Raw genomic sequence first — 11221 nt, 5'->3', positions numbered from 1 at the left:
GCATCCTGTAGTGGTGCTAGATTGCTGACAGACCAATATGAGCTAGTCAGTCAGTCTTAAAGGTTAAATCATTCTTCGGCAGGCTTGCTAGGAACAACTGCTACTTTTCTGAGTGCACTCTCCTCCAGGGTTGCTCATAAACTACGCCAGTGCGAATCTACACGTCGTAGTCCGCAACTACGCATCGTAGTTAGTAGGCGAAGTTTAAAAACTATGCTTATGTATTTCCGCGTATATTGTCAACATGAAGTGGGGCTAGCACCATCTTCCACTCAATATAATAATGCAGTAATGTAGTCTGAGTGTGCAGAAAGGAACTAAATTTATGATAAGACAACAAAAAAAGAAAAAGTAGTTCCCTAAAAAACCGCACCACTCCATAAATAGTCAATAAACAACATCTTTTTTCAAAAAATAATTAAAAACACCTAAAAACACATCAAGGACGCCATATATAGTGTAATATAATCAATATATAATCAATATAGACAAATGACAACAGACTCCACCAAATTACAATTCATATGCACTGGGGACAATAAATGCTGTATTTCCCCTGACCATATAGATATAACAACAAAAACCATAAAACGTTCATACATGTATTGCATAGGTAGCAGCTCCTGGACGCCATTCCTTCATGCTCCACTAACCCTTGCTCTGGTAAGCTTCAGCCTACTCACTGTGTTGGTTTATTACCAGCCTAACTTTGCACTCATCACTCTATTTTCATGCACTTTTTTACTGGCGTTTTCCACGCCAGTTTCTCTTGCACCATGCACTTTATTTCCATTCTTCCACCCTTTTATCCTAGTGTTGTTTCACGGTATTATTTGCTGTTGCTACCTATGCAATACGTGTATGAACGTTTTATGGTTTTTGTTGTTATATCTATATGGTCAGGGGAAATACAGCATTTATTGTCCCCAGTGCATATGAATTGTAATTTGGTGGAGTCTGTTGTTATTTGTCTATATTGATTATATATTGATTATATTACACTATATATGGCGTCCTAGATGTGTTTTTAGGTGTTTTTAATTATTTTTTGAATAAAGATGTTGTTTATTGACTATTTATGGAGTGGTGCGGTTTTGTAGGGAACTACTTTTTCTTTTTTTGTTGTCTACGTATTTCCGCGTAGTCGTAGTACCGCTATTTGAAGCTTTGCCCGCTACGCGTAGGTGACATATGTATTGCGAAGTCAACTATGCGTGCGGTAACCGCGTCTATTTTCTGCGAATGGATGATTGTTTGTAATTGTGCATGCTCAGAAATATTATTGCCCTTCTATTTGTATACAATTCTGCATCGGAAGGTGGAATGTACGCATATATTAGTTTGCGCATGCACATATTTAGCAGATTCATGCGGAAATTAACACATAGGGCTTGATTCACAAGAGTGCTAACTGTTAGCACGGCCGTTTTCGCACAAATTTTCGCATTACGCGCGATCACAAATTTTCACGCGAAACTATAACGTTTTTGCTCGCAAACGCGAATTTTCGATATCGTTGTCGCGGGAAAACGTTATGGTTTTGCGTGGAAATTCGCGATCGCGCGCAATGCGAAAAAACGGCCATGCTAACAGTTAGCATTCTTTTGTGAATCAAGCCCAAGGTCTATGAACTGAATGTGTAGCAATTCTTTTGATTTTGAAACCGTAGTTTGCGAAGCGTAGTTGCGTAGAACTACGTGTAGTTCCAGAGTAGCGAAGTTGGCTGACTACGACCATCCCTGCTCTCCTCTCTCCTCCAATACTCATTACCTTTTGTCTATACAGATAAACACATGCTATCTGCGTCAACCAATGACCATTTCAGGGCCCCTAAATGTTTGTTCGTTGATGAAGATTGTATGTGTATGTCGGAACAATGAAATTATTCATGCTGTTTTTAGTGTGCTGAACCTCATTATTACTTTTGTATTGTTGAAAGTTGATTTCAGCACCTGTCTATTCGTTCAAGGGGCTTGATTTACAAAAGCGTGATAACTGCTATCACAGTTAGTCACGTGAAAAGCACCCGTGATTGCGTGATAACCTTCGCTTATCAACCAAAGTAACACTGTTCGCGTGCAACGCTTCATGCGTGGCAGTTTGCATGATAACAGTTGCGATAGCAGTTATCACGCTTTTGTGAATCAAGCCCAGTCTATCATAAGCTGTCCTTAGCTTGCTACTGTACCTGTTATTTACAGTATATCTGTCTGTGTGGGTTACACACACGGCCATCACTACACAAACTGCCGTGAAGACTGACATTTATGTCCTGAGAGTTTTAACTAATGACAACCCTTTGCAGCTGTTTGCAGCGGTGAGTTTGGTGTGTCAGTGTGAAACAGTACACTACTTACACTACCTGATCCATGTTTTAATCATCTTTATGCTTTACTAGCTGGTGGCCCGGCGTTGCCCGGGTATGTATTTTGCCGGTGTTGGCTCCGCCCAATTTTCCTAACTCTAACACACAATTACTCAATTACTTAACGACCAAGTGTGTGAGCTTTGCAGTCTTTGGCATGAATAATTTGCATTGAAATAAAATAAATCTGATTGGCTGTGGCTCCACCCCATTTCTGAATTTGAACCCCAATCGCCCAATGGCCAACTGTACCAGGTACAGGTGATTAATATTGCAAGAGGCTTGTGCCATTAACAGTGCAAGAATGGCAGCAATTAAATATTCCCCTTGAAAACCAATAGGTGAATTTTGATTGGCTTTTGGAGGCTCCACTCACCTTTCTAAATATTAATCCCAGTCACCCAGTGACAAACTGTACAAAGTTTGAGAACCCTACCATGGACTCGGACCTCTCCTTCAGCTCCCACATCCAAACCGTAGCTAGGGCCTGCTATTTCCACCTACGCAACATCTCCAAGTTCCGGCCTTTCCTGACCCCAGACACTGCCAAACTCCTTGTCCATGCCCTCATCATCTCCCGCCTGGACTACTGAAACTCCCTCCTGTCAGGCCTCCCTCAAAACCGCATAGCCCCCCTACACTCCATCATGAACGCAGCAGCCAGACTCATCTACTCCTCCCACCACTCTGTCTCCATGACTCCCCTATGCAAATCCCTTCATTGGCTTCCAATTCACTTCAGAATTAGCTTCAAGGTCCTATGTTTGGCCTACAAATCAATACACACGTCCTGCCCAAGCTACATCTCTGACCTGGTCAGCAGATATACACATGGCCGCCCACTTCGTTCCTCCAACAACCTCCTCTTAACCACCCCACGCATCTCGCACTCCCATGCACGACTGCAGGACTTCACTAGAGCTGCCCCCATCCTGTGGAACTCTCTCCCACTGCCCATTAGGCTCGCTCCCACCTTCAACACCTTCAAAAAAGCACTCAAAACTCACTTCTTCAAGGAGGCCTACATCAACTCAACACTGCCCTAATCCTTTCTGCCAATAACCTCTTGCTGCACCCCCTCCTTTTGTGTCACCAGTAGTGGTGCTCAAATACCCCTTTTCAAAATTCGAGTTAGGTCGAATTCTAATAGTAAATTATTCGAGGTCAGTCGAATATTCGAGTCGAATAATTTTTACTATTCGATTCGACCTCGGAATTCGAGCTCACTATTCGAGTCGGTATTCGAGCTCATTATTCGAGCTGACTATTCGAAATGGCCTTAAATAGCTTCCAACACTTGTTTTGAGGGTGAATGATGCAAGAAACCTCTTTTTTTCCAAGTAACAACAGCAAGTGATTATGTGGGGATGTTCCTTTAAAAAAAAAAAGTTGAAAAGAGAAGTTGTGTCCAGAAATTTGTTCAGTACTGTATATACTTCTTCTTCTTCTTCTTTATCTTCTATATCTTCTTCTTCTTCTTCTATATCTTCTTCTTCTATATCTTCTTCTATATCTTCTTCTTCTTTTATATTGTCTTCTTCTTCTTCTTCATCTTCTTCATCTTCTTCATCTTCTTCATCATCATCTTCTTCCTCTTCATCTTCTTTTTCTTCATCTTCTTCATCTTCTTCATCTTCTTCTTCATCTTCTTCATCTTCTTCTTCATCTTCTTCATCTTCTTCATCTTCTTCTTCATCTTCTTCATCTTCTTCATCTTCATCTTCTGCATCTTCTTCATCTTCTTCTTCATCTTCTTCATCTTCTTCATCTTCTTCTTCTTCTTCATCTTCTTCTTCTTCATCTTCTTCATCTTCTTCATCTTCTTCTTCATCTTCTTCATCTTCTTCATCTTCTTCATCTTCTTCATCTTCTTCATCTTCTTCTTCTTCTTCATCTTCATCTTCTTCTTCATCATCATCTTCTTCTTCTTCATCTTCTTCATCTTCTTCATCTTCATCTTCTTCATCTTCTTCATCATCTTCATCTTCATCTTCTTCTTCTTCATCTTCTTCTTCTTCATCTTCTTCATCTTCATCTTCTTCATCTTCTCCATCTTCTTCTTCTTCATCTTCATCTTCTTCTTCTTCTTCTTCTTCTTCTTCTTCTTCTTCTTCTTCTTCTTCTTCTTCTTCTTCTTCTTCTTCTTCATCTTCTTCATCTTCTTCTATATCGTCTTCTTCTTCACTTATTTCTCTTTTCAAATTTTTTTTTTAAAGAAATGCAGCTATTTTTGAGCGTAACAAATAGCTGGTGGCGCACGCATGTTGGAAGCGCCATTGTATGTGCTCCCTGGCAGTGGAAACACACAGACAGCAGGAGGTAAATTCAGCAGCAGGAGGAGGAGGATGAGTGTGTGGCAGCAGGCAGTCAATGAGGCAGGCAGCGTGACATAATAGCCCTGGTACCTAGCGGTGATACCAGCGCTGTAAATAAACACAGCAGGCAGGAGGTCCCAGACACAACTGGGACAACACAGTTTTCAACCCGGGCACCTCAGAAAAATTAAACCTTTTTTTTTTTTTGGTTTTTTTTTTTTTGGTTTTTACAACAAATTACACAGATATAGCTATTTTTTGACGTAATAGCTGGTGGCAGAGTGGCAGCAGAAGGTAAATCTGTGTACCCTGGCAGTGGGAAACACAGACAGACAGCAGCAGCAGCAGGAGGAATGGAGGAGTAATTATGTGAGCAGCTATTGTTTGACGTAATAGCTGGTGGCAGAGTGGCAGCAGAAGGTAATTCTGTGTACCCTGGCAGTGGGAAACACAGACAGACAGCAGCAGCAGGAGGAATGGAGGAGTAGTGTGAGTGTGGCAGCAGGTAGGCAGCGTGACATAATAGCCCTGGTACCTAGCGGTGATACCAGGCCGTAAATGAACACAACAGGAGGTCCCAGACAGCGGTCGTGCAGCCCACATCGTGTCCAATACACAACTGGGACAACACAGTTTTCAACCCGGGCACCTCAGAAAAATTAAACCTTTTTTTTTTTTTTAATGTTTTTTTGGTTTTGTTTGTAAAACAAATTACACAGATATATAGCTATTGTTTGACGTAATAGCTGGTGGCAGAGTGGCAGCAGAAGGTAAAATCTGTGTACCCTGGCAGTGGGAAACACAGACAGACAGCAGAAGGGCAGTACACAGCAGCCCACTGTAGGTGTAAAATGTGTGGCTGCAGGCGACGTAATAGTCAAAGTGAACCAGGCTGGCTTAGTGAGCAGGAGCCAGGAGGTGGTAAAGGGTGGTAAGGCACATTAACGATGGTTCTTAGCCAGTTCATGTCCCCCTCTCGCCGACAACAGGGGCCAGGAACTCGCCTTCCACCCACGCCTGGTTCATCTTGAGAAACGTCAGTCTGTCCACAGACTTGTGAGAGAGACGTGAGCGTTTCTCGGTGACCACACCACCAGCTGCACTGAAGCAGCGCTCGGACAGCACGCTGGAAGGGGGGGCAGGACAGCACTTCCAGGGCGTACTGCGCCAGCTCGCTCCAGATCTCCAGGCGCTTGACCCAATACTCCATGGGATCAACAGGGGCATCGCTGTCAAGCCCGCTGTAGGACCCCATGTAGTCAGCCACCATGCGGGTCAGGCGCTGGCTGTGACCGGTGGAGGATGCTGCTGCATGCACCTCCTCTCTAGTCACTGCTGCCGGAGCCTCTACAGTCCTGTAGAGCTCGTGGCTGAGAGACAGCAGGTCTGTGGGGCGCTTGCTGCTGGATGCAGGCACCTGCTGCTGCCTCTGTGCTGACTGCTGGACAGTGGGGGTGGAAGGCTGGGGGAAGGCTTCCTCCAAGCGCTCAACAAGGGCCTGCTGCAAGCTCCTTATTTGTTGCGCTGGGTCTCCTCCTGCAGGCGGCAGGAACTGGCTCAACTTCCCCTTGAGGCGTGGGTCCAACATCATGCTGATCCAGATGTCCTCCCTCTGCTTCATCTGGATCACCCTGGGGTCTCTGCGCAGGCACGTCAGCATGTGCGCTGCCATTGGGAAGAGGCGGGCCACGTCTGCTGGCACATCGACGGCAGTGCTGCTGTCCTCATCCTCCTCCTCTGCCTCGTCAGCCTCATCCTCTCTCCACCCCCGCACCAACTCAGCTGCACTGTGCTGCTCCCCCTCATCAGCAGCAAGGTCAGGGACCTCCACCAAGTCCTCCTCCTCCTCCCCCTCAGAGGTGGACTGTGCAGCTGCTTGCCGCTCCTGCTGGTCCAAGGCTGCCGCTCCCTGTTCCAGCAAAGCATCGAGGACCCTGTTCAGCAGACAAACCAGGGGCACCCACTCGCAGACCATAGCATGGTCCCTGCTCACCATGTTAGTGGCCTGCAGAAAGGGAGCCAGCAGCACTAAGCACACCTGCTGCATGTGCCTCCAGTCATCATCGGGGACGATGGTTGGGATGTTGCTGGTCTTGTCCCTTCTCTGAGCGGCGGAAACAGTGGCCAGGGCAAGGTACTGTTTGACAGCGCGCTTCTGTTCAACCAGATGCTCCAACATCGCCAGGGTGGAGTTCCAGCGAGTCGGAACGTCAAGGATCAGCCGATGGCGTGGCAGATCCAGCTCCTTTTGCACGTCTTCCAGGCTCGCACAGGCTGCAGCCGAGCGCCGGAAGTGACGCACAACGTTCCTTGCCATTTCCAGCAGTTCGCCCATCCCCTGGTAGGTGCGCAAGAACTTCTGCACCACCAGGTTCAGCACGTGGGCAAGACAGGGGATGTGGGTCAGGTTTCCCTTATCTATTGCGGCAACCAGATTGGCCCCATTGTCGGCCACCACCTCTCCGACTCTGAGGCCTCTGGGGGTCAGCCAAATCCTCTCCTGCTCCTGGAGTTTGGCCAACACATGGGTTGCCGTCAGCTTGGTCTTCCCAAGGCTGACCAAGTGCAGCAGCGCTTGGCAGTGGCGGGCCTTCACGCTGCTGCTGAGGCGGGGGGTTTGGCCAGGTGTGCCGGAGGATGGCAGAGGATCGGAGGAACCTGCTGCAGTTCCCCTGACCCTGCGGGGTGGCACCACCCACTGTGTTGCTGCTGCTGCTGTGCCCGCTGCTGCTCTCCCATCCTCACCCCCTTCCACCAAGCTGACCCAGTGGACAGTGAAGGACAGGTAGCGGCCTGTCCCGAAGCGGCTGCTCCAGGAGTCCATGGTGACGTGGACCCTTTCACCAACCGCGTGCTCCAGCCCTCGCTCCACATTGGCCATCACAAAGCGGTGCAGTGCAGGAATGGCCTTGCGGGAGAAAAAGTGTCTGCTGGGGAGCTGCCAGTCTGGGGCTGCGCAAGCAAGCAGCGCACGAATGTCGCTCCCCTCCTGCACGAGCGTGTACGGCAGGAGTTGGGAGCACATGGCCCGTGCCAGCAAGCCGTTCAGCTGCCGCACGCGACGGCTGCTGGGAGGCAGAGCCCTAACCACCCCCTGGAAGGACTCGCTCAAAAGGCTCTGGCGTGGCCTTTTGCTGGCACGGGAATCAGCAGACACAGCGGAGGAGGCCACTGAGGACTGGCTGCCAGAACAGGCCTCAGTGTCGGCGGCAGGAGTTGCAGAGGGGGGAGGAGCAGTGCGTTTCCGCACTCCTGCTGGTGCTGCTGGAGGAGCAGGAGGGCGGGTGGCTGCTGTTGCTGCTGCTGCTGCTGCTGAAGGCTGTGCAGTGATGGGTGTGGTGCCACTGCCAGCACCAGATGCCTTCAGCCTCTGGAACTCCTCATGCTGGTGGAAATGTTTCGCAGCAAGGTGGTTGATGAGCGAGCTGGTGCTGAACTTTAAGGGGTCTGCACCTCTGCTCAACTTCCGCTGACAGTGGTTGCAAGTGGCGTACTTGCTGTACACAGTGGGCATGGTGAAATATCGCCAGATTGGTGACAGAAACATCCCCCTACGGCATGGAAGCGCTGCTGCCTGTCTCCCTGTGGTGGTTGGGGGGGGGGGGCTTGGGTGCGGCTGGTGGTGGTACTGGCAGATGTTGCTGCTGCTGAGCCTGAGACACCAGCAGGCGGTGGGACCTGCCTACTGCTGCCAATGCTTGCAATGATGCGCCTCCTTGCAAGGCCCACAAGCGCATCCTCCTCCTCCTCCTCAGAGCTGCTGAGGACGACATCCCCTGGAGGTGGTGGCACCCAGTCTCTGTCTGTCACCGGGTCATCATCATCCTCCCCCTCCTGAAACATGTCCTGCTGGGATGATGACCCCCCAAACTCCTCTCCTGATGCATGGATAGGCTGCTTGACTGTCGCCACAGTCTTGCTGTCCAATCCCTCATCCCCCAAAGTGCCCATCAGCATCTCCTCCTCAAGATCGCCAACAACAGCAGACAATTTACTCATGATGCCTGGGGTCAAAAGACTGCTGAATGACAGGTCGGCGAGTGACGGTGAACTGGCCTCCTCCCCAGACCCTGCTGGGCGGCTGCTGCGAACAGGGGTGGTGGTGGTGGTGGTGAGGGTGGAGGCCTCGGATGCAGAGCTGATGGCGGGCTGCTCATCCTCCGTCATGAGTTGCACCACAGTGTCTGCATGCTTTTCCTCAATGGGACGTTTCCGACCCGGCTGGAGGAAAATCGGAGCAGGTGCTACACGCTGCTGCTGCTGTGTCTCTGCAGCGTGAGTTGCAGATGCTCCTGCTGGGCGGCGCCCAAGGTGTCCACGGCCAGTGGCTATGGGAGGAATGTTAGCCACTGACGCTGCTGCTGCTGCTGCGGAACTGTGCATGGTGGCGCGGCCGCGGCCTGCCACAATGCTGCTCCCTCTCCTCCTGATTCCCTTGCTGCCCTTCCCCTTGCCCAAACCGCGCTGGCTGCCACTTCCAGACATCTTCGATGTTTTGGGCGTATAGACAAAAGTTTTTTTAAAAGGGCGGGTGAAAAGTGGGGTACTTTAATGGAGTGGGTTGGTGGGTGAGGTGACTGAGTGAGTGTCCCTAGTACAGTAAGTAAGTAGTAACAGTCAGGAAGTACAACTAGCAGTTACAATAATCAGTAGTAATCACAAGTAAATTTAGTGTGTGTACACTACAGACAGTGAGTGCACGCACGCGCAAACACGCGCAGGAGCTAGCCTATGAACAGTGACTGAGTGAGTGTCCCTAGTACAGTAAGTAAGTAGTAACAGTCAGTAAGTACAACTAACTAATTACAATAATCAATCAGTAATCAGAAGGAAATAGAGTGTGTGTAGTGTGTGTACACAGACAGTGAGTGCACACACGCAGGAGCTAGTAGCCTATGAACAGTGACTGAGTGTCCTAGACTCCTAGTACAGTAAGAGTAAGTAGTAACAGTAAGTACAACTAACTAATTACAATAATCAATCAGTTATCAGAAGGAAATAGAGTGTGTGACTGTGTGTAGTGTGTGTACACAGACAGTGAGTGCACACACGCAGGAGCTAGTAGCCTATGAACAGTGACTGAGTGTCCTAGACTCCTAGTACAGTAAGAGTAAGTAGTAACAGTAAGTACAACTAACTAATTACAATAAGCAATCAGTTATCAGAAGGAAATAGAGTGTGTGTAGTGTGTGTACACAGACAGTGAGTGCACACACGCAGGAGCTAGTAGCCTATGAACAGTGACTGAGTGTCCTAGACTCCTAGTACAGTAAGTAGTAACAGTAAGTACAACTAACTAATTACAATAATCAATCAGTTATCAGAAGGAAATAGAGTGTGTGTAGTGTGTACACAGACAGTGAGTGCACACACGCAGGAGCTAGTAGCCTATGAACAGTGACTGAGTGTCCTAGACTCCTAGTACAGTAAGTAGTAACAGTAAGTACAACTAACTAATTACAATAATCAATTACAATAATCAATCAGTTATCAGAAGGAAATAGAGTGTGTGTAGTGTGTACACAGAAAGTGAGTGCACACACGCAGGAGCAGCTAGTAGCCTATGAACAGTGACAGTGAGTGTCCTAGTACAGTTACAGTATATAACTACAATACTAATACAATCAGTAGTAAAGGACAGCAGAAATACTGGTATAGAATAGAGAGAAATAAACAGAGGACAGGAGGACAGCTGCCCACACAGGCAAGGCCCTGAGGCCTAAAGCTGTAAGCCTGCAGCAGCTGGCCTGTCTCTATGTAACACAAAAGCTACTAACTAAAATACAATGTCTAACTAACTAACAACAATATAGGTGTGTATAGGAGGTGTATGTGAGCAAAAACGCTAGGTAAATGACCACAATAGAGCTCTTGCTAAGCCAAAGCACAAAGGAGCAACTCTCTCTCTGTACAAGTCTCAGGCAAGCACGGAGAAACCTAACATGGCGGCCGCTATTTATAGGGTAGGGGCTGGCCAGGGTCCCCCTCTGTGATTGGCTGCCGTCAGAGGGCCTGGGAGCCCTCTGATTGGCTCTAAGGACATCAATCTGGGTACCGAGCTCGAATAGCGCCGGTTTGCTCGAATAGCTCGAATAGTGAATGGGCTATTCGAGTGTACTCGAATAGCCCATTCGAATAGCTACAGCTATTCGGAGCTCGAATACCGAGCTCGAATAGCTGGAAAAGAGCTTGAATATTCGAGCTACTCGAATATTCGAGCTCTGCTGAGCACCACTGGTCACCAACCCCTCCCTCTAGATTTAAGCCTTTGGCAGGGCCCTCTCCCCTTGTGTATCATACTTGACTGTGTGCACTTTACCCAGAATTTGGAACTTGTTACCAGTACCACTCCAGTTTATGATCTGGCATTGTACTACTGTCTGCATTGTGTTGTGTATCTTGTTGCTATTACCTGTATTGTTGTATCTATTGTCTATTACCTGTATTGTTCTGTCACCCCTGTTATCATTGCCTGTAATCCTATTTATTGTACAGCGCTGCGTAATATGTTGGCACTATATAAATCTAATAAATAATAATA

The sequence above is a fragment of the Hyperolius riggenbachi genome, chromosome 1 (assembly GCF_040937935.1).
Source record: "Hyperolius riggenbachi isolate aHypRig1 chromosome 1, aHypRig1.pri, whole genome shotgun sequence".
Taxonomy (NCBI): domain Eukaryota; kingdom Metazoa; phylum Chordata; class Amphibia; order Anura; family Hyperoliidae; genus Hyperolius; species Hyperolius riggenbachi.
The sequence above is the reverse complement of the archived record's forward strand: the minus strand, read 5'-3'. Positions refer to the sequence as shown.